We start from the raw sequence: 24,299 nt of genomic DNA, 5'->3' as shown, positions 1-24,299 counted from the left end.
AGCCAATGCTTGGCATCTTTACTTGTGTCTGGCCATGGAAAGACATTTCATGTAGCTCTAGATGCACAGTTCTTGCACCGATGTTTCTTCCAAAGGCAATTTTAGAACTCTGTAGTGAGTGATTTTACAGAAGATAAACAATTTTTACACTCTATGTGCATTAGCACTCAGCAGCCTTGCCCTGTAAGTAGGCATGGTCTATTGCTGGCTGAGTTGCTGTTGCTCTTGCTTCCATTTCACAATAGCACCTACCATTGACTGGGACAGATCTAGCAAGGTGGAAATTATACAAACTGACTTGTGGTTCACTGCACTGTTCAGTACCCATTCTACTGTTAACATGTTGTCTATGGAGGTTGCATGACTATATGCCTGATTTTATACAGCTGTTAGCAATGAGTGTGGCTGAATAATTAGGAGGGATCTCCACATTCTTTTGGCCATGTAGTGTATGTGTTTGTAACAATATGTTGTGAATCTTTAATAAACTCTTCAAAAAAGCAATGGAAATTTGGTTTTCCATGATATGGGTCCTTTCAGAAGCTTTCGGATGCTGGAAGCTGAATGCAGCTCAGTGGGAATGCAGGAAGCTGTGCATCTGATCCACCCCTGCTGTTTCCATGCAATGTGTGCCTCAGTTGTTTTAAATTTTTACTTTACTGGAGGAGGGAATCCCACAGAGAGGAGAGCTGCCCAGTGTGGCAGTGATGGAGGGCCCAGTAAGATTAGCGTGCTCCATTTTAGTCTCACCTACATGACATGACGGTGATACAGGACATCAGAGAAAAGGCAAAAAAACAGAGTGGTGGTGAGGAAGCGCTGTGAAAATATCTATCTATCTATCTCTATATATATATATATATATATATATATATATATATATACTCTTCAGCGGTTGTGGGCGAATGATATCAGGAGTTCAACCCACTCCTCCACTCTCAGAGTTGGGCAGCACAAGAGGCAGATGGTCCTCACGTGGAGCTCAATCAAACAAACACACACACACACACACATACACACACACACTCACACACTGCACTGGGAGAGGGATCACAAACAGATGGAGACCAGAACTAACGAGCCCCTTCACTGCCCTCAGAGAGAGACAGAAAGAGAAAAAGAGAGAGACAGACACAGAGAGAGAATTAAGGGAAAGAAGAGAGAAAAAGCAAGAGAGAGGGAAGGACACAATGTGAAAGAGAGAGTGAGAGAGAGAATGAAATATAAAAGAGAAAGAGAAAGAAAACAACAAAGAGAGAGGAAGAAAGGGATGAAGAGAAAAGGGACAGATAGAAGAGAGAGAAAGAAACGAGAGAGACAGAATGAGAGAGAGAAAGAGAGAGAGGAGAGAGAGTGAAGAGAGACAGAGAGAAGAGAGAAAGAGGAGAGAAAGAAAAGAGGGAGAAAGTGTTGGAGTTATATACGGCATCAGCATGAGTGTGTTGTTCAAAGTGTTAAGTATGAATCAGAGACAGAGAGAGACAGAGAGAGAGAGAAAGCAACAGAGAGTGCAATCTCAGAGGACAGTGATGGAGGTGTTTAATGATTACACAACACAAACACTCAGAAGACATTACCACCGTCAAAAATCAACAAAGCAGTTCATTTCAACAGGGACTCCACAGGACGCCTTGCATTTGCCTGTCTGTACACTTATACAGAAAAATAACTGTGCTCAGAGATCTAAACTGCATCAATCTGAAGAAAGTAGTAAGAGTAACTGTAGGTCACCTACACTGACTGCTGATTGTAATCAATGAATTTAACATTTGAATAGAATAGAATAGAATAGAATAGAATAGAATAGAATAGAATAGAATAGAATAAATACACCTGCTATCAAAGCAACATACATTTAATCAGCTTAGTGTAGAACTAAGACTACATCACAGCAATAACATAAGGAATAAAATCACGTTTAAACATATTTTTTATGGCCTGAGGTGCCCTGTAATGTCTTCCAAGGGGGGCAGATGAGATTCGACAAACATGATTATCATTGCCCACCATAATCTGGGCTTTTTTCCTGCTAAAAGAATTATAAAAAAATATATTTCAGGTGACTGTTAATGTCTTTTTGGTTCAAATATGAATTTTCCCATCCAACCAATTCCAGACATTTTAAATAAGACTACCAAATATGTTCACTTCAGCAAATAAATAGTAATTGTGCATTAAAATGTGCAGAGGATGTATTAACTTTTGCAACTCTTTTTCTAAAACCAACAAAACAACATCACCTGGGTGCTAAAACTTTTGCACACAGCTCTCTTACACATCAGTGCAGAGAACAGTGAACTATAGGCATGTAAATAAATGATAACCTGGTATACTGCAGTGGTTTTCTAGAGCACTTTAACTGTACAACATGCTCCAAGTAAAACCAAAGCTGATGAAAAAGCCGTAACTCAGAAGCACATTCTGTTTGCAGCACGTACACCATACTAACAGCACAGGCAGTAAGGAGAGCATATGGGAGCAGTTGTTGGCATCGTCGCAATACCAGACCGCAGCCACACTGTGAGCTTAAAAAGTATGGCAGAGATCTTCAAGCTGGCTGCTGAAATGGATCTTTTACTTTAATGCAGACTGTACTGTAGGTCAAGTGTGGTTTAATTACTAATGCAAACAAAATTAGCTTCCTCACACTCCTCAAAAGACGGTTTGTCAAGGGTTCTTTAGTGAAGACAATGGTTCCATAGAGAACCGTAACCACTAAAAGAACACTTGTATGCTTAAAGGGTTTTTAGCATGGTGAAATGGCTCTTCAGATTGATGGAGAATGTGTTGTTTATTGTTCTACATGCACTCTCAAAAGTGATGTGTTGATTAACAACACTTGAGTTACCTGTTTTAACACTGGGCACAGAAATAGTTCAACACAAAAATGTAATCTCCAACCGAACACACTGATGTCTAGTTAGAGATTTAACATCTGTTTCACGAGTAAGTAGAAACTTTGTGATAATGAAAAAAATAAGGGTTCTTCTATCATTACAAACTTGACATTGCAACAAACTGCAGATTCTACACTTTCAATCCATCCACAAAAGGTAAATGGAACTCATTACACCATTATGCTGCTTACAATTTAATTATGCAATTGCATGTAAATAATAACGTAATATCAAGCAAATACACAGCAAAACAACAGTATCTTTTATATAGGTGGTTGATAGTTAATTGGTGGTTGGACACGAGCTGAACATGTCAAAACAATGCAGATTGTGAACTGGATTAAAAAACGCACACCCCCATAAATAAATAAATAAATAAACAAAGCAATGTTGCCACCAGATTAACATAACTTTTGTTACTGGCTTTGTCTAATAATAATTACCCCCTCACTGTTGGCAATCGATTTACTCACAGCACTCGGTAAGACCATGACATTTGAACAATGTTAAAGGCTGCTTTGCTAATTGGGGCAAATAGAGTTCAGTTGGCTTAACTGTGTCACTGTTTGTCTTTTGAATTTAAACACAGAGCCTGATCTCTAAATCCCTTAGGGAAAAGCAATGCTACTCACACTGACTCAGGTACGAGCCGGGTACATTTGCATGCATGGCAGTGTCATTGTGAGGACACTGCGTGTCGGGTGTGCTGACAGTGCCGATCCATTCTCATTCGACAACTTACTAATGTCGTCAGCACAATCACAAGCAGTGTGGAACTGATAGAGACAGGAGAGACTGAGATTGACACACACACACACACACACACACACACACACACACACACACACACACACACACACACACACACAAACACACAAACACATACACACACACACCCACATTCACACATAGTGTCACAATTGGCCCCTCCCAGTCCTGTCCATGTGTTTGTGTTGTTCTGATCTTCCATGTGCAATTGTTTTTGTTTAGTCCAGCCCCTCGTTTCATGTCTCCGCCCATGATTGTTTTCACCTGTCCCTCGTTATGCCTGTGTATTTAAGCCCTGTGTTTGCTGGTCTTTGTTTGATGTTTGCTTTGTTTCAATCTCTGTCTGTGTAGTTAGTGTGTTTCTGGTTCATGTTATGTCTGCCCCACGATCTATCCGTATTGGTTCTATGACCCTGATTTTGGATTTGCCCTCAATAAAAGTCGCTTACCTCCGCACATGCATACGATACCTCGCTCCATGTTACACATAGTAGGTTGTATTCCTGTCTGTGTGATGTGTTTCCATGTTCTTGTGTGAGTTAGAGATGGCACAATGTCACTTTTTCTTTCCCGATTTCAATATTGAAACCTTGAGTATCAAAAGATATTGATATTTCTACTTCTTCTTCTTCTTCTTTCGGCTGCTCACTTTAGGGGTCGCCACAGCGGATCATCTGCCTCCATCTTGCCCTATCTACTGCCTTCTCTACTTTTACACCAACCATCTCCATGTCCACCTTCACTACATCCATAAACCTTCTCTGAGTTTACCTCTTCTCCTTCTGCCCGGCAGCTCCATCTCCAACATTCTTTGACCAATATATCCACTTTTCCTCCTCAACACATGTCCAAACCATCTCAACCTGGCCTCTCTGGCTTTATCTCCAAACTGCTCCACCTTCACTGTCCCTCTGATCTGCTCATTTCTAATCTTGTCCATCCTTGTCTCTCCCAACGAAAATCTCAGCATCTTCATCTCCACCACCTCCAGCTCAGCCTCCTGTCTTTTAGACAGAGCCACAGTCTCCAAACCATACATCATAGCAGGACGCACTACTGTCTTGTAAACCTTCCCTTTCACTCTTGCTGCTATCCTGTCACACATTAGCCCTGACACCCGTCTCCACCCACTCCATCCTGTCTGCGCCCTCTTCTTCACCTCTTTTCTACACTGTCCATTGCTCTGGATGGTTGACCCAAGATATTTGAAGTCATCCACCTTTACGACCTCTACTCCTTGCATCTTCACCTTTCCACCTGCCTCCCTCTCATTCACATGCATGTATTCTGTCTTGTCTCTACTGACCTTCATTCCTCTCCTCTCCAGTACAAACCTCCACCTCTCCAGATTCTCTTCCACCTGCTCTCTACTCTCACCACAGATTACAATGTCAATATTTCTACTACACTTTAAAATAAGCTAGTGCTGACTATAAAACATTTCAATTGAACTTTATTTAAAGCTACACTACATAGGTTTTGGAGATTTGGGGACCACTCTGGTGAAAATGTGTGACTGGAATCTGGTGATTGTGAGAGTTTCAAAAAGAAAGACCAAACTTGGTGAAGAACGTGTCTTCCAGGGATGTCTTTTCAGGGTGAATCATAGCAGTACATGCACATCATAATTTAGCAAGTTTTCCCCCCTCACCAAGAAATGCTACTTCTTTTGAATAGAAAAAAAGCAAGATGAGCATCTAAAAGTAGGCCAATATGCTGAAAATTTGAAAAGGCAAAAAGAGGGTAACACACACATATTGTATTTTGGCTGTGAAAAGGTTTTTGCAATTATCATGTAATGTAAACAAAACTAAATTTTTAGAGCAAAACGAAATGCAGATATTATTCTATGCTACAGTCATTGCATAACCACAGACAGGCTTGGGCCTACTCAGATAGATCATGATAACAGCAGGCTAATTAAGCACAAGGTACTGGCACAAGTAATTGTTTAAACCAGAATTATTAAAGTTTACATTTTTACGGTAATGAAATTTGATTTGTTTTCTGTGAGTGCAGTAATTGTATTATGGCCAAAGATTATGCTTTCAGTCAAGCTCCATCTTCTATTGCTCTTTGAATCACTGTGTAGCAACTATTGCTATCTGCCAGTGGCAATGAGTCTTCAGTTCATTGTCATTGTTGTTTGAGTCATTACAGGTCAGTGATCTATATCGATCATAAACATGTTTCTTGCTCACCGTGGCGATACACATTTGCCTATTATTCTTAGGTTTAGGTTTTTGTTGTCTTCTTTTGGTCTGCCTGCTGTACCAGTATGCTTAAACCTAGGATTTTTCTAAGGATGAGTAGGTTTAGGTTTTAGTTTGCTGTGTGTTTTCCTTGTTTTGTACCTCTGAACTGTCTGATGTCAGCTTAGTTATATCATCTGCACTGGGAAAATGTGCCTGTGGTGAACAGATACATGCTTTATAGTGATGGGTGTTGCAATAGTTGTGTTCATGTGAATCCAGCTTTGTGGTTGATTGCTATTGTTTTATATCACCATAGTGTGGAAGCACTGGAAAAGAGAAGGTGATGTGGATGATATAAGCTATAAGATGTAGATGGTGTAATGACATAGCCATGGAAATAATGTATTTCTGCCTATACCACTGTTTTACAGTGAGAGCTGGACATATTTCAAACTGACTTGAAATTGTGAAGAAAGTACCTTAATGTCTGGGTCCATACATGATAAACATTCTAAACATGACAAAGGTTCCTCTATCTCTGCAGTCTGCTGCAGATGTGGTATCTCTTTTTTTGTCTCTCTCCTAGCTCTCTCATTGGCTATTGCCTGAATCACTCACTGAAAGGTCTTGTGAACGTTCTAAGTTTTAAAAGGTTAAACATGTTTGATAATACCAGGAGGCCACTCCAGAGCTTGATCAGAAGACTAAAAGTTCTGATGATCTACCCCATCAATTTCTTCCAGAAAATGCAAATTGGGCTAAAAATCATGTAATGTAAGCCCAGTCTTGCAGGACTGTCTCAGATTCATTCTTTTTTTTCTCTCCAAAATCTGACCATTTTCTGCTGATATCAGTTCAATATCAATGCCTGGTACTGGGCTAGTGCCATTGCTAATATGTGTCAAAGCTGCAGTGCTCCATTGATCCCAATTCTAACCTTAACATCCGCAATCAAAAGATCAACTCTGACTTTTGACCTCTTTTTCGAAAAAGCTTTTTCCATCATAAAGAGCAGCCAAATGTCAAAGTATTCACATTTTCAGGTCATGCAGAGGATGCATGGTCCCCACAAAGAGCTAAATACATGCACACAGTCATTGTGGTTGCTTGTAAAATTAAGTATAAATTGTAATTTGTTACGAGTTACATTCCATAGTGATATCGCTAGTCATGCCATATCAGCAGTCACTGTATTGTCCCATATGTGTAAAATGGAGTTCCTTGCTGTTTTGAGATAATGAAGTGGTTTCAGGGTTCAATATTGCCTGAGGGTGTTCTGTGGCAACAGAGCCAGGGGGAAGGACCCTGACTGCTAGATTGGAGAATTCATCTCAATTTAACCTCCATATCCAAAGAACAGTGAACCCCAGCAGGTCTTTTAACTGTTTCAGAGTGTCTATACTCTATTGAATATTATTATCATTAATTCTGCCAAAAAAAAAGCAATGCAGTTGAACTCATCAACCCCTAAGTGACCTCATTTCCCTCTCTACATACATGTTTTTCCAGCTAAGTGAGCCAATATATAAAAAAGTTCACCTACAAGCCAAGGTATTTACAAAGAGTTAAAGAAATACCAATGCATGTAAGGGTTACACCCTTGAAATTCCAGGCTTATTACATACTAAGGGTCATTATTCAGTAGCTGCATCAATGCAAATGAGTTGAGCTATTCTTCAGTTACAGTGGTGAAAGGAAACTTTGGGCCTGCCAGCAGCGCTATGGCCACGTAAGAGGTCATAAGGGTCCAGTCACTCTCATCCCTTTTTTTGTATTTGAATTAGCACAAACGGAAGCAGTGTGTAAGTCTATAAATAATAATAAACTGACTATATAGGCTGTACTGGACAAAAGAAAGCACAGCATCTAGCTGTGCCTATTATACATATAATATAGAACAAAACAGCCCGGTCTAGCTCTGTTCTTCCACTGTGGTTTAACTATAGCTCATTATAATTGTTGCATCTCTTAATGATCCTTTTTTTTAAGTTTCAAGGCCCTAATTAGGGTTTGCGCTGCTAGACTCAGACTGAACCTCCTTCCTGCAGTAAAGTACAGGGCTGGAGACTGAGCAAGCTGACAGTGTGATGGCTCTAATAACAGGCTGTGACAGCTCCGGCTCATTCCGCTGACGATAATGAGGGGTAAGAGGGGAGTTGAGGTTCATGCTAGAGGGAAAAAAGGAGGAATGAAGAAAGAGAAAGGGGAATGGGGTAACCTGGATGTGGTCATGCTGTGATTTGAGCCTTTAGCAAGGTCAAAACAGTACCCTGCCCTCTAAATTTCACAGAGGGAGGAACAAGCTTCTACATTATTGTATACTGGTAGCTTCTTCTCTAAAGTGGGGGTTAATTCTTAGCAGTCTAGAGTTATTACCATCACTTTGCCATACTATTCAAATGTAATTACTAGGGCAGGCAACGTTAATGCATTAATAATACATTAGTAACATCTTTAGTAACACATTAATAATGCATTTATAACACATTACCAAAACATAACATGATAACACCACTATTTAACATATTTTCCTAGCTTGACCCTTCTAATCATCCCCAGTTCCAACTGCTCACATGCTATAATATGATTAACTCTGTTGACTGTAGCCCTTTTATTGAAATGCAGTTTTTAAATAGCTCAACTTCCATTGATGGATCTCTTGATAAAAATTACCTCAGACATCTCTCAAGGTTAATGTGCTTATTTCTGAAGTATACTGAATCCGAAATGTCTTTTGCAAGCTAAACAAACCAGTGATGCTGACAATATCTGTAACACCAGTAGTATTAGCACTAGAGGACACCTTTGATGGACAGTGCTCCACATTGCCCATGGCAGAATGATGGGTAAATCAAAGAACAACATACTAACAAATGCAACAGAAAAGTAAAAAGCTACAGTTGCCCTCGAGAGCCTCCACTGTAACAAGAATCCATGAGATGTATGAATAAGAGTGAAAGAGAGAGGCCATAACCACTAAGTCACTGGAACCACTGACTATATATCTGATATAGACAATTATTGGTTAGAACATGCAGCGACAGTTGCTCTCACTAGACATCAATAATGAAAACTGGACACTGCATTCACTGTATGGAAATCATATGACTTGAATTATTAAAGGTAATAAATGTATTTTTTACACACAAATAGCTATAGGAAAATGCACTGCTTCTAAGGGTTATTTAAGGTTCTACAGAATGGAGTTCTGTGCGGTAGCATAAGGCTGAGCAGTTATTTACTTGTAGGGTGCAAACAGCCTGTTAAATACTTAAACACACTGGATTACACAATGTTTAAACGCTGCATACGCACATTTCTCTATAGGCTGTACCCTTGTGGTTCATGGATTACTTACAAATTGGCTCACAGAGATGCCTGTTCATCGAAAATCCTGTCACGGCTGAAGAGAAACAGCACAGAGAGTGAAGACCCATCATTAGCTGGTTTAAGCACATGTCTGATTAGTGCTAATGTGTTGTTAGCACTGCTGATTGTTCAGTCAAACAGCAAACAGACTCTCATCCATCACACAGAAGCTGCGAGAGGACTCTACACAGCAAGCTAGGGAATATAAATTCAAAGCAATGGTTCTCAACCTGGTCCTGGAATGCCCCTGCTCTGCATAGTGCTATGTTTTCCTTCCTCTTATACTATGGAGGGGCAGGTTGATACAGAAGAACAGAAATCAGAATTTGTCCCTTTTATAGGCACAAAAACACATTTAAAAGCATGTGTATTATTATTGGTATCATAATACAAACTTAGGAAAACTGGTGACACTGGACATCCCTGCCTTACACCTTTTTTAGTAATCAGACAATTACTAAGCCAGGGAATGCACTGTAGGAATGTAAGTCTTACATTGTGGTACATTATTTATCCTTTTGAAATGGCAATAAAGTTTACGCCAGAACTTCAAAGGCTGGTGCAGCACATTTATCAGCTGCTGACCCACAAATCTCATCACCAAGCAGCAAAGCAGAAACACTAGCAGCTCATTCATGTCTCAGCTTAAATATGCATTAATAATGGACGGCTCAGATGCGACAAGGACAAATAAGCATGTCGTGAAGAATATTTCACTAAAAGCCCTGTGGATAGAGAGAGAAAAGATGCCTCTGATATTTTCTAAGGCGAATTTTCTCAAAGGAAAAGTGTAAAAAGGTCACTTGAAGTAGTTTGCTTGTTAGTTGTCGCTAAAACACAGGAGCTAAATTGGGATCACAGATTTGAGGGAGACCTATTTTTCCATTGCTGTCAATAATATGGAAGGGTAGCATTTAATATATGTTCTATATTGTCAGAAAAACAGTACTGAGTGGATACAGTTTTTGTTCATCAAAGCACAAACAATGTAAAGGTACCCTCAAAGAGACATCAATGGATTTATGGTACAATTGTGTACCTCAAATAAGTTTTTTCTTAGGGGGAAAGATCCTTAGTTGTGTACCTCTAACTAGAACAGTCAAATATAAAGGCTGGAGAGAAGAAAGTGTATTGTACAATCAGTACAACTTTAAAAGACAACTTATAAAAGACATATGGTACAATCACAATCCCTATCTTTATATTAAAGATGTACCCTTGAAGGTACTTCCCCAGTGACAAAAGGGGTAACCTGATTCAACTTGATTCCGTGAAAGGCTCTATAATTCGCTGATGAACTAAGTTATGCATATTCAAAATGCTCAGCTGTGCAGTGCTGTGTCATCTCTGGATTGCTGGCTTATGTAAATATGGAAATCAGTTCAAATTAGTGACAATAAACATGTAAAACAACAATGCCATTAAGCTAAATGAAGGTTTCATTTGAGTTTATGATGCAGCCGATGCTTGGCTCTGACTCCCCGTGAGCTGCACCGATACTACAGGAATGCTGTGAGATTTTTAACACCACACCTCTAGAGCAGAGCACCAGGCTTCTGATCACAGCCTTAAGCACGGCAGGAGAAAGCGACACCTCACTCCCTCTATTTTATCAACTGACTATGGGCCACACATTCACACTGCCCTCCATATCACTTATGCATGGTAACATGAAGACTGATTGTACATAACAATTTTCAGCAATAAATACAGGCATAAAATGATTCTAAAATGTTAGTCCTGTACAACAGTTTTACTTCGTTCTACTCCTAGATTTTGATAGCATTTTTAATGTGACCTTATTGTCTTTATGAACTAAATTGAGAGACATGTCATGATATTGTGAAAATGTCTTTGAGTATTGTGACGTTTTTGCCGTCAATGTTTCACTTATTTCTACTGTTAGTTTGCTGCTAATTGGTTTTGTCATAGTTTTCCCATGAGTACTGTCCAGTATTGTATGCTAAACAGATATTACAGGCATAAGTGGTGTGTTCCGCTTGTAAACGATACCTCCGGTATGATAAATTCACCATTGCAGTAGATGGAAATGACTTGGTTACATCATGAGAGCCATCAAGGGAACTTCCTGCCATTTAAAAGGTGTATTTAAACGACAGAGCTACAGTCCAGAGTGAGAGCAGCTGAGCTTCAGGGAGGAAATATGGATGGTTCAAAGAATAAAACTAACTTTCTTGTAAATGATGAGTCTTCAAGAGTTCTTTAGAAAAGAACAGCACGGCTGTTCCAGTACCTTCTGCCAGATGGCAGCAGTGAAAAAAGTCCATGTGAGGGATGGATGGGGTCATTCACAGTGCTAGTGGCTTTCCGGATACATGTGTGGTGTAGATGTCCATGATGGAGGGGAGAGAGAGCGCAATGATCTTCTCAAACCCCAGGGATGAAGGGTTCTACTACTGTTACAAATGTAAGCTTGTAAGTAGACCACAACCCTTTTTGGTGCCATATAGATCCGTTTTTCAAAAAGGTTCTATATAAAACCATTTACAACAAATTCTCCATCATTCTGAAGAACAATTTCATACACCATTTAAGCATGAAATGGTTCTATATAGAACACATGGTCATAGAACCAACAAGTGGTTCCAAACATTCTGAATGCAGTTTTGTTTAGTGAAGGGACACACAAGGTAAATAATTCCTTGCATGGTCTTCTGAACTCTGAGACTGTTTGGAAAAGGACAACAGGCAAGTCGGGGAGGGAGGGATCATGGAGATGCCGGCAGGAGGAGACGGACATCGGGCAGGACATCAGCTTTCATTTCACACAGGGCTGAGCTGCTGTCACACCACACTACCATCATCAGCCTCTACAGTGAGAACAGCAGTGTGGACTGGGCGAGGACACCTCCTGCCCTTCCACTGAGCAGGCCAAACATGGTATTTACAGGAGATGAGTCACTATGAGGATAATTAATGCACTGTAGGGTTTTTACTGTGTCAGTATGGACCTACCTGACATCACTGGAAGAGCATTTCTTGTGCTTAACCCTTTATAACCCATTATAGCTCTGTTTGTGGGGCCACATATCAGTTGCTTACTCAAACAACTACAGTTACAGATTAATTTCACAGTATATGCTGAAAAATGATTAACAATACCATTGATAAAACTGCAAAGATGTGTAGGGAGTACCAATTAACAACAACAGGTGTATCTGAGATGTGAATTCAGACCCCACAACATTCACTCAGAATGGAATAAAACAGTGAAACCTTTTGATTTTTGCATGTTGTCACTGGATGCAATGCATCGAATTTCCAAAAAGGCAACTTTACAGAAGAAAGAAGAAAAATCCTTGACTTTGAATGGAATTTAATGGAGAAATTATTTGTTTGAGGAAATTTTAGGACATTCCTGTGTCTCCATTCAACATGAAATTTTAAGACAGTGTAAAGGGTAATAGTCATTTTACCAAAAAAAAAAAAAAGAAAATGCTTCTTAACTCTTTCTTATTGAAATTCAGTACTCATATCAGGACTGAATTACATCAAAAATACTTAGTATCAAAACATGCCATATTACTTGGTATAAAATTTCAATATCAAAGCAGTCTGATCAGCTTCAATGAGCTGGTAAGCTTAATTGCTGACTGGCTGTTTAAAATATATTCAGTCTGCAATCTGTTGAGGTCACCAAACATTCCCACCTCCACCATCTTAAAAGAAGGTACCAAAAAAGTATCATTCAGGAATCAGTATCGTTACTGGTATCAGTATCACTACCAAAAAGAGGCAGTCAAACATCTATTACCTTATGAACCTCAGAGATACAGTAACTGTCTTAAGCATGAAAATGTTGGTATAGTGTAGTGCACAAAAACAACAAAAAACAAAACAAAACACGTAAGGGTTTGAATAGTGTAGTGGGTAACACCTGTGCCTTCTACACTGTAGACTGGGGTTCAGTCCCCACCTGGGTAAACTCCCTACACTATACCAGTAAGAGTCCTTGGGCAAGACTCCCACCACTACCTTCGTCCTTCCTGTGTGGAAAAAATGATCAAATTCTAAGTTGTTATGGATGAGAGCGTCTGCTAAAAGATGCCATAAATAAATTTCATTTAACAACAGCCAGTAAAGACACTGAGAGAGAAAGTGGTTGCAATCTAAGGCACCCACTTTTAATAGCTGGGCTGACTGTAAAACATCTAAAGCATTTTGTAACGCAAAAATGTCCCCCTTTGGTACTTTATGAGCTCTGTAACACTGAATGCAAAATTGCTTAAATTGTTAAAATGAAGATAACTTTATACTGGTATGTAATGGGTCATTGATGCAATGGTTTATGAAAAGTGCATTTTGCAAATAAAAATCAAAACTTAAAAAAAAAAAGAAATGACTCTGGAAGAGGAAAAATAACAACACACTGGGTGGTAAAAGAACATTTCACAGTAACTGTGAAATGGCTCTTTTCCTGAAGCTGCCTTGATAATAACCGCTCCAGTCTGGACAGACGAAAACAAAACAGGGCATTGAGATCACACAATGGCCCCGGCTGGCTCCACTGGCACGTTTCTGGGTGAGTGCCAGCCCTGTGCCCGCCAGCAACCAGACTGTCAGGCAGACCAGAGAGAAAGACAGACAGACAGGCAGACAAAAAGAGAGAGAGAGAGAGAGAGAGAGAGAGAGAGAGAGTAGACAGAAAGAGAAAGAAGAGAGCAAGAGGAGAGAGAGGAAGAGGAGAGAGGGAAAGGAGAGAGAGGGAGAGGGGTAGAGAAAGAAAGAGAAGGGGGAGAGAGAGAGAAGGGAAAGAGACAGATAGATACAGAGAGAGAGCAGAGAGGGGGGGTGGATAGGCTTTGCATTTTGTTTTGGATTCTTTTGTCTAGCCTCTTAAGCATAGGTGGGGGGCTTCAGAGTACAGGGGGCAGAGCAAAGCAACAGAGAAATGGAGTAAGCTACTCTAATACTAAAAGTATAAAAAACAGTATTAAGTACAGCTGTTTGTAAAAGTTTGACCTAGAAATTCTACTAATTTTCTACTCATTTTAGCGCACAATTTCTATTTATTTGTTTAATATATTAAAACCCTTCAAATTAAGCAACAGTTTACAAAGTGTGATAATATGATTATAATAAGACATTTTGCATAATTCAGCAAGCGATAGCTATAAAACATCCTGTAAGTGACACAATCATGTACAATCCTGTATTTATTCTGCATGCCTCATCTTAATAAATGAATAATAGCAGAGAACAGGCCACTGAAGCAGTGTTTATTTGCTGAGCAGTCTCATGGCCTATGGGAAGAAACTGTCCACACGTCTGTTTGTACATGAATCTAAGCATTCTGATACTGCAGCAAACTTTCCATTCTATATTTCCAAGTCTTTGCTGTCAGTGCAGATGGTGGTGAGTATTAGAGGAGGAGACAATGAGTGCTAGCAGCTTTGCTGTAGGTTTGACCTCAGTGGAGCGCCATAATCCTGACATGTCCCTAAAAACAAGTCAAGCCTGACAAAAGTGGGGCCACTCACGCCTGTAAGGGACAGAGAAGGACTCGGGGGGTCGGCTGTTGTTTGATTCAAAATCTTATTGGACAGGCAGTAAGAGAGATGCCGGGCAACACTGGCACAAACTCTGCTTTAAGCGAAGGGCTGTCCAAAAATCAAATGTATACAGTTTTCCTCTTACCCCAAATGTAGTCAAGTTTGCTTCTGTATTTATGGTAAAGATTTCAGACAAATTTCAGGCTTCTTCTTGTTTTTGGCTATAGTTTATTTAAAAAATATGCCGTATAGTATAAGTATAGGTCTATTTGAGATTAAAATAAATGAAGTTTGGTCTCTGACTTTTGCATAGTGCTGTACACTGCAGAGAAATGTAAAAATGATAGTGTATAGCAGGTGGACTAGCCCAACAAATGCCTGCATATTTGTACGCAAAGTACAGACAATCAAGCTAACATGGCAAAGAGAACACAATCTGAGCATGTGTTCTATCAGACAGTACACTGCACTAGAATTGTGTGTGTGTGTGTGTGTGTGCGTGTCTGTGCGTAAAGCTGTGTGTACAGGATTAACGTCTGACCTGCGATCAGATCAACATGTGAGCTTCATTACTGCACCAGCAGCACCCAAACACGCCAAGGGCTGCAGGCCTTTTATTATGCTAATCCAATCCAGGCTGTCAATCACCAGCCCCCACTGTCCTCTTACTCACACTTCACACACACTCAAGCACTCCACTCACTTTTAAACTGTCCCATCTCTGTCTCAGTACGGTAAGCCATGCTACAAATAAACATGGACAAACAAATTAGACAAACACACACACACACACACACACACACACACACACACACACACACACACACACATATATATATATATATATATATATATATATATATATATATATATACCTGCATATAAAATATAAAATATCCCATAACTTCTGCACATTGTTTTATTATTTTCTCTATATGTTAAACTAAGCAGCTTCTAAGCAACAGTGTTATTGTTGGGGCAAATCATATATGTCTAAGATGGTAATTTTATAGCGGAAGGTAAAAGAAGCATCAAGACTGTTCTCTGTACTGGCATCCAGGTGGTGGAACGAACTCCCACAGCAGTCTCTTGCTGTCTCCAAACGCAGATTGAAGACACATCTCTTTATACAGCACTTACCTGAGCACTGAATTAAGTATTGATTGTAATGTATTGTATTGCACTTATCTATTGTATTGTACTCTTCTGTGTTCAACTCTGTTCCTTTTTTCTCTGGGTATCAACTTTTTGGTTCTAGCAGTATCTGAGCTCGGGACTAACTTTCTCTCTAACCTATTGGTAACTAGCAAAGATACTTTCCCCAGATAGACAAAGCATTTCTTGTAAGTTGCTCTGGATAAGAGAGTCTGCTAAATACTGTAAATGTAAAAGTAAAAAAGACTTTCTAAACTTTCAATGGACATTAATGAAACCAAAGTTTTTTTAAGCATTGTGGAACATTTCTATTGGTCTGTTCATCTTTAAATGTAAAAACAATGTACATAAAATGTTGGTACTATCAATTTAAATCAAAAATTATATATATGCTTCCCATCATTATCATTGCTTCTTACAGTTTGGTTGTGGGTATCACATTCAAAAAATGTGATATATTACAAATATAACAAATGCAAAGGTTGTTTTGTTTATCTCTCAATTGACAATAATTACACATCGTCTACAGAGAACACATTTCTATATATTTTACTACACAATTATAAATTATTTTCTGCATTTTTTATATTCCAATATGTTAAAATCACCTGAAAATTAGAAATTATGCATTAAAATGTACAGACCATATTTTCATGTGGAATTTGACCAGGATGTTCAAACTTTTGTATATGATGTTCTTTTATTTATAGTTTTCAATATGGTTAGCTAGATATGTTTGTTCTAAAAAATGCAACATTTTAAAACCCTATTCCAATGTATTCTATTTACATTATGGAAGATGGTGAAGACATACTACAACATATTTCATTTTCCTATTGGATGAATCATATTTTACATTATAGTTTTCCTTTTCTGGTTTTTGCTTTGTCATTCAAGCACAAAAAGGATATTGTAGAGATTAGAAAGAAAGGTCTGAGAGAAAAGTTTGCATTCTAAAATTAGATTAAATGTTTTTAAGTGTTTCTGCCTTGCAACATAGATAGACATGATAAGAGGCGAGGAGAGGGAAAGAAAGGCAGAAAACAGAAGGACAACCTCAAACCAAAAACCACTGTCAGTATCTCAGAGATTTGCCCCCAGAATAACCTCAACCCCTTCTTTTTTACTGTTTCAGCTATCATGAAATCTTCACAAGCTTCCACCCCAGGTGACCCACTACTGTTCCTCCAGAGACAGGCCAACAGCCCTCATCCAGCACTGTAAAATGATTATAGTGACTCTATTAGCATGTCATTGGCAGCCATTAGCAGCTAATCACAAGGAGCCCAGCTGAGAGCAAGAGTAATGCATGCTAACGCAATTGCACTCCAACAAATCAAGTCTAATCCATCCATTAACGCTGAAGGGTTAAATATCACCTTCTACTGAGAAATTTGAGAATTAATACGGCATATGAAATATTTAGTGAATGATCATGGAAAGCAGAACATTCAGCCTCAGGAAATCACAGACTTAAGCATGTAAGAACATAATGTTGGCAACCTTTCTGAAATGGGCCATTTTTAAAAATATGGGACATATATTGCAGTCATATATCAAAAAAACACATTTATCAATATACAGTACTCTGCGAAAGTCTTAGGCACCCAAGACACAAAATATATTTATTTGTGTAGTATGTGTTTATTTGCTGAGAAAAGTGTTAATGTTTGAATAAACAAAATTTCTAGAATATTAATTAATAATGATTATATATACATTTTCAAATCTCTCCTCGAGGAAGCCCAGTATTATATGTAGTTAAAAAGCAACTCCTGGTTTGACCAATCAGTGCTTCAGTAAATTGTGCTCATGATGTAATTGATTATATTAACAAGTCTCTGTGGTGGCTGTGAAGGTGTCAAGGAAAAATATGGACACAAGAAATTCTCATTACTTTTTATTGCTTTTATGTTTATTTGAATTATGACTATGACTTTATTCTAATGTATATTGTGATAAACTCACTGCTGAGTTAAAGTGTTTAAGATTTGCTAAAATTTTGCTAAAATTTGCAAAAAAGATGCCTAAGACTTTCGCACCGTTCTGCACTTACCTGAATAACAGTCGATACAGTACTGTATGATAGAAAACATTATTTATATATGCATGACATAAGTTCCTTACATATAAGCATCCTGTTATTTAAGGATTTTGGCTGTCCAGACTTGTGCATAAGGCTGCACACCTATGGATATGAATGAAAATATCTCAGCATATTAGAATGATTAAAATATTACAATAGAATATTTAGAGATTTATGATCATTGTTTCTTCCTCATACTTCCTCATGAAGTGAAAGCTAGTACATAATGCACTAAAATCAATAAAACTGAAACTGTTCACTGAAATATTTCGTAAGGTAACAATTAGAATTGTTGCTCCAGATATTATGCATCTGTGTTCACTCACCAATATATATGCTCAATAAAATGTGTCCAACATGTGGTACTTACATATATGTCAGTATGTCATAAGGATCACTTATCATACAGCACTTACATATATATCATAAAGGGAGTATGTGCTCCTTTATAATATATGTGCATATATGGCACCATATCAGATTCCATTTGGGCCAGCAGCTTTCAGAACATAGTCATTCTCTCCATCAGACAACAGTAACAAGCCTTTAGCCATTAGCATTCATGTATAGCAGTAGTCTAGAGCAGTGCTGGACTGAGAGCGTGTTGTGTGGAAGCTAGCAGAGGTCACATTAGCCCCGGTGAAGGCGGCCTCCACCTGCCAGCTGCAGTTTAAATCTTCCCCCCGCCTTTAGGCCTAATTACCACAGAGCTGGACGGAGTCTCAGCAGGCAGTCTGACAGAGACCCCTTCCCCCCTACCGCTTAGATCTGGGATCAGAATGCTCAGAAGCAGATGGCTATTAGTGGCAATTGACTAGGTTTTGTGTTAGCGAGCTAGCATGTTCGACATCACTGATGCTCACTGGCAGTTGTTATTCTTGTGCTTGATTTGACTCAAAGAGATTGTGACCGTGAGGCCACGATTGACTGGGATAAAAGTGAAGGTTGAATAATTTCACTAGTCTTTCTGAACGCATGCTAGCATGTTCAACATCAATATATGTGATCCACTGAAATGAATCTAATATGTGCAGAGTTTACACACAAATACATATTACATTGATAGTTATTGCCAAAAGTAAACTGAAAGTATATATATATATATATATATATATATATATATTTGAGTCCAGTTGCTTTTTCAGTGTAGTAGATGGTAGCTGTTTTTCTTGTGCTTGATTTGACTTCAAGATGCCTAGGCCTGATGGACATGCTTTTATATCACAGTTCACTGCAGCGATACAATATGATTGGTTAAGAAGCTTTACCAGATACAAAAACAGAAACTAAACACATTACACTTTATTCTATAAGATATCATTTGACCTGCAACCCATTTGATCAGATTTCGAAGAAGAATATGACAGCAGGTCTACATCAGATTTCGAAGAAGAGTATGACAGCAGGTCTACATCAATGGGCTGCAGGTCCAATACTATCTTATGGAAAAGATATAATGTATTTAGATCACATTTGACCTGCAGCCTGAGGAAGAATATGACAGCAGGTCTTTATCAAATTCTAAAATTGTCACAGCCCCTTAGCAAGAATAAAGCATGATGGTTTGGAAACACAGAAGCTTTAAATAAATGCATTAAATGACTTTCTAAAAATTGCGTAATATGGATGATTTTCAATGTATTAGTTCCTATGTGTTTAGCTAAAAGAAAAAAATCACATCAAATTAGGTGTAGTAAAGTATGCATTTCTGAACCACTATGTTGTCATTTTGAAATGCTTTTGTTCATAGTTTTGATAAGTTCTGGCAGTTTTGATCATTTTTGGATGTTTATATATGATTAAAAGTTGAGGAGAAAAAGTCAAATATCCAGTGACTGTCCAAGATGCAACTCTAAAGGGCTACCCATAATGCAAATGGATGCTATTTTTTCGCTGTATGGACTTGCCAGTGTTAAAGCACATTTAATATAATATCCAAGGCTCATTTGCTTTACTTTTATATATTTATTTTAGAGAACTGTTGCATAAAAGCAGTAGAACTCTCAAGATTAACACTCCATCTCACGTTCTATTGCTCAAGCGTGTGGAAGCTGAATGATATTTGTGGTAGCATGCTGGCCTGTTCAGTAATAGTGGCAGTAATTATTCATCTGCTTGATTTGATTTGGGACTTGAGTCTATGGCAGACTTGGATGAAAGAGGAGTATGACTGATTTTGAAGTGTAAATTTCTTTGCTAGATGAATCATTACGGTAAGGTGAGGTTAAAAAGTGGGACACTTGGTAGATTCACTAGTTTAAATCAAGGCTAAGCCTGAAATAGATCCCTTCTCCCTTCTATTGTGCTACATAGAGGGAACTATTTAGTTTACAAAACAGGAAAAAAATATGCATCACTAAATTAATAAACAACTCTTATCAACCTGCACATTGTTAAACATTTTAAATGTTAGTAAAAATCTGATGCAGTGTTCACCAGAAGTTACGACTGCATTGTGGTAGACCGCAGTGACCTCAGAATCACTCTGGAATTCCATTTTATGATTGGGACACTAACAGAAAACTCTCTGACATGCACAATAATGCCCTTAAACGGTTGCAGCTTCTGACTAAGACTAAAACAAAGATGCTGGGCTAATGAAGGACAAGAACCCCTGTGGGACATTTTCACATTAGTTACATACGAAAGACTTCTGTCAGTCAAAGAGCAACACAGTGAGAAACTAATTTGTCCAACTATATCTTCTGGTGCTCCACTTTTGCTTTCATTTTCAAGCCACTTTCATAAAGGTAGGTCATCCTCACAAAACAGAACTTTTTTCTAGGACAATAGTGGACAACCCTTTCCAATCAGGGCCTCTTGACACCATTTGAGCATGCAACCATGAGGACACGTCTACTGTAATTGTGTGTGACATGCAGAAATGCCTCCAACTCCATGATGATCCACTGCAAGAACTGCCAGACAATTTAAATTGCGCAAATACCCACACAGTGCTGTCCTCCACATTACGTAGGACAGGTCTGTAGTAAAAGGAGCATGCATGTCTCAGAGTGTGACAAGCAGCTTAACTGTGTGCCAAACTCCATCAGAGTGCACTAAACTAGAGGATTAGATTAATCGGATGGATTATCTTAAGGAAGGACACGCTGGTTGAAGCCTCAGTGTAATCTATCTTAGATATTTACAACAGCTTATAGCTCCTTATCACCTCTTAGAGGACCCTCTGTAGAGTAACTCCTTGCATTAGCCTTATTTTTATCTTTAGATGAAAATTATTGAAACACTAGGCAGAGAGAGGCTGGGACAAAAGGCCATCCAACCCCACCCTATTAAGCAGGGGCCTGAGGCTCTACATTCAGCTGTATGGTGGCAGGTGGATGGACTGATTTAGCTAAACCAATCACCACCCAACAGCAACTGACAGGGATTCCAAGCAGTGGCTATGTAATGCTAAAAATACACACTTTCTGAGTTAGAACAGATTTCAGCTCATTCACAAGCTTAGCCCATTTAGATCATTTATTTTTTGGCAGATCACGCCAGCAGTGGACGGAGCCTTGCTAGGTTTGCTATACCAAGCATGTTGGTAATGATGCATGAGCACATTATCTGACATATCTTAACTTTGGAGCAGTAGTCAAAAACTACTTGGATTAAAGTTTTGTTGTATTAGCATACAGCCAGCTCAACAATTATTGGCATCCATAAAAATGTCTGCAGTTAATTAGCTCAGATTCACATAAAATATGAGATACATTAATAAATTTACTTCAGTTAAAGACTAGATTTTTTTCTCGTTTCAGGGTGAGATTGAGCTAATTAACTACAAAGATATTGTTTATCATATTTTTACCTGTGTCTACCAAGGGTGCAAATAATTATGGAGCTCACTGTATATTACAGTTAAGAATGTTTATGTTATAAATATATACATAATGTTACTTTATTTGAGCCCTACTACAAAATATTGACAACCCTGTCATAAACATGACATGGCAGATGTCACATGCTGTCATGAGATGTCATGTTTTATGTCATGACGGCTTCAGCATACTCTAGGGCAGGGGGGCTCAGTCCTGGTCCTGGAGATATACCACCCTGCAGAGTTTAGCTACAACCTAAATCTAACACACCAGATCCTGGTTATGGGGGCCTTCAGGGGCATCTAAACTTTAGAGCCAGGTGTGTTGGATCTGAAATCTCTAGGTTGGTAGATCTCCAAGACCAGGATTGGGCACCTCTGCTCTATGGTATACTAAAAATCAGCATGTGATCTAAGCTGTCATGAAAACAAACGTTATATTATCTGTCAAGACAATTATTGGTAATGGTAACATGACATTGTTATACTGCTGAATAAAATCTGTTATGGTAACTCATAACAGCACATGGCATGTTTATGGCATGTTTATGGCATGCTTATGTCAATGTTTGTTACATGGATCAACTAAAATGTTACCAAAGTTAAAATACCTGGTTTTACTATGACAGCAAAGTTGTTCAATTACTAAAAGACATAGAATCTTTTTTTTTTAATTTTGCAGTAGAGTCTATGGCTGAGTGATTTTAATCAATAACAAGTTATGGTTTTTTCTTAGCCAAAATGCTTATTTTGTGGAGTAATATGTTCTATAACTATATATTCAAGCAATACCTGCTGCTGAGATCATTAAGCATAGATGCATGTTCAATAGCCATTGTAGCTAACCTTTAAATAGGCCTTTGGAGTGCTGCCGGGTATCATAATGATTCTGAAGTAATAGCATCACGATCCCTGAAGTGTTATCTCCCTCTAGAATCTCAATAGATGATCTAACACTCATGTCCATTAGAAAATGGATTTGTCCTATCATAGTTATGAAATGCATTTACACTTATGAAGTGGGAACATGACCACATGGCTTAAAGGGAACTATAACTCAATTCGCTGTACAAAAAACAGATTCCATAAATTTCTTCCCCTCACACTAAGCAAGGCTCTTCTTCTAACGATCTAATGGCTCACAGTTTGAGAGCAGTGCTATTGCTTGGCATGCATTTTTTATGCTTATGGGCTGTGATCCATTTGCCATTTGTGGAAGTGCCAGGGGGCTTTCCTGCTATGTGACTTCTGCCTGTGAGACTTGCAAAGTCATCATAGTTTCCCCCCATAATTACTTTGTAGGCTCCATATTCATCACAATAAAAATGCCTACAATGGCCTATGATGTTCCACAGCAATGATCCTTTAAGCTACTTTTTGTTGATCTGTGACGGCATTTAAAGAGAACATCTTGAGGCGGTGCTTAATATTTTCCATTTCCCTCAACCACGACTAGAATATATGCGGTGCTGAAAAAGATTATTTGCCAACAAAACGTCAGAACTGCCTCTGTTGCATTAATGAAAGCCCTATGGTTTTGTTGGCATAATGGTTCATTTGGGTCCACTTTTTGGCACATTCAAAAACATAATGTTTACGAATAATAGAGAATCCAGTAAGACTCACAGACTAAACAATTTACCCTCAAGAAGTTTCTCTTTCTGTCATCAGTATCACACAGCCACATAATAATCCAAGGAGAAAGAGAGAGATGGAGATCAAAACACTGCCTGGAGCATGAAAGCTTGACTCGTGCCAACCCGTTCATGATATTACCATAATCATTTTGTATGCGGTTTTGCCTGGCAGTTCTTTCGGGTGATTTTGCATAATTCCAGCAGATCGAGCCGGCACACTATTTGAATGTGAGGAAGAGTTCCCCATGGTATTCCACAGAGAGAGAGAGAGAGAGAGAGAGAGTCTGTACCGCAGACAAGACACCCTGCAGTGCTCAGCCCAACAGGCTGGTTCCTACCTCACATCATCAAGGAGAGCTAGCCTGTTCCATTTTAACAAGGGCATCCCCTGCACTGCATTTCTGAACAAAGAAATGCAGGGACAAGTTTTATTGTTCCTATATTGCTCCTCTCTTCCCAAACCTTTTTTCTGTTTCTCGTCAAGGACAATGGCTAAATTGTTTATGCTGCTGTTAATGTTTGTTTATCAGAATTTAAGTGCTACTTTATTAATCCACAAACGGGGAAGTTCCACGTCCTCATGTACCCCATCCATGAAGTGAAATACCACATACACACTAGTGAATAGATACACACACTAGGGGGCAGCGAGCACACTTGCCCAGAGTGGAACCCGAGCATTTCGGGCTTAGGTGGACAAGGACACCTCAATCATGTGCTGTCGGCCCTGGGGATTGAACCGGCAACCTTCCGGTCACAGGGCCAGTTCCCTAACTTCCAGCCCACAAAACCCCACAGGCTTGACACAACAGTTTTCTTGCATTCAATTTTACACTGTCATTCACATGGATAA

At 38.9% G+C, this 24,299-nt stretch overlaps 1 protein-coding gene across 1 annotated transcript in view; it reads right to left on the bottom strand.

The window, feature by feature from the left end:
• Nucleotides 1-24,299, bottom strand: part of dclk2a (doublecortin-like kinase 2a) — a 93,639-nt gene that overhangs the window by 52,049 nt on the left and 17,291 nt on the right.

The sequence above is a fragment of the Pygocentrus nattereri genome, chromosome 5 (assembly GCF_015220715.1).
Source record: "Pygocentrus nattereri isolate fPygNat1 chromosome 5, fPygNat1.pri, whole genome shotgun sequence".
Classification (NCBI taxonomy): domain Eukaryota; kingdom Metazoa; phylum Chordata; class Actinopteri; order Characiformes; family Serrasalmidae; genus Pygocentrus; species Pygocentrus nattereri.
Note: the sequence above shows the minus strand (reverse complement) of the source record. Positions and strands in the feature narration are given on the sequence as shown.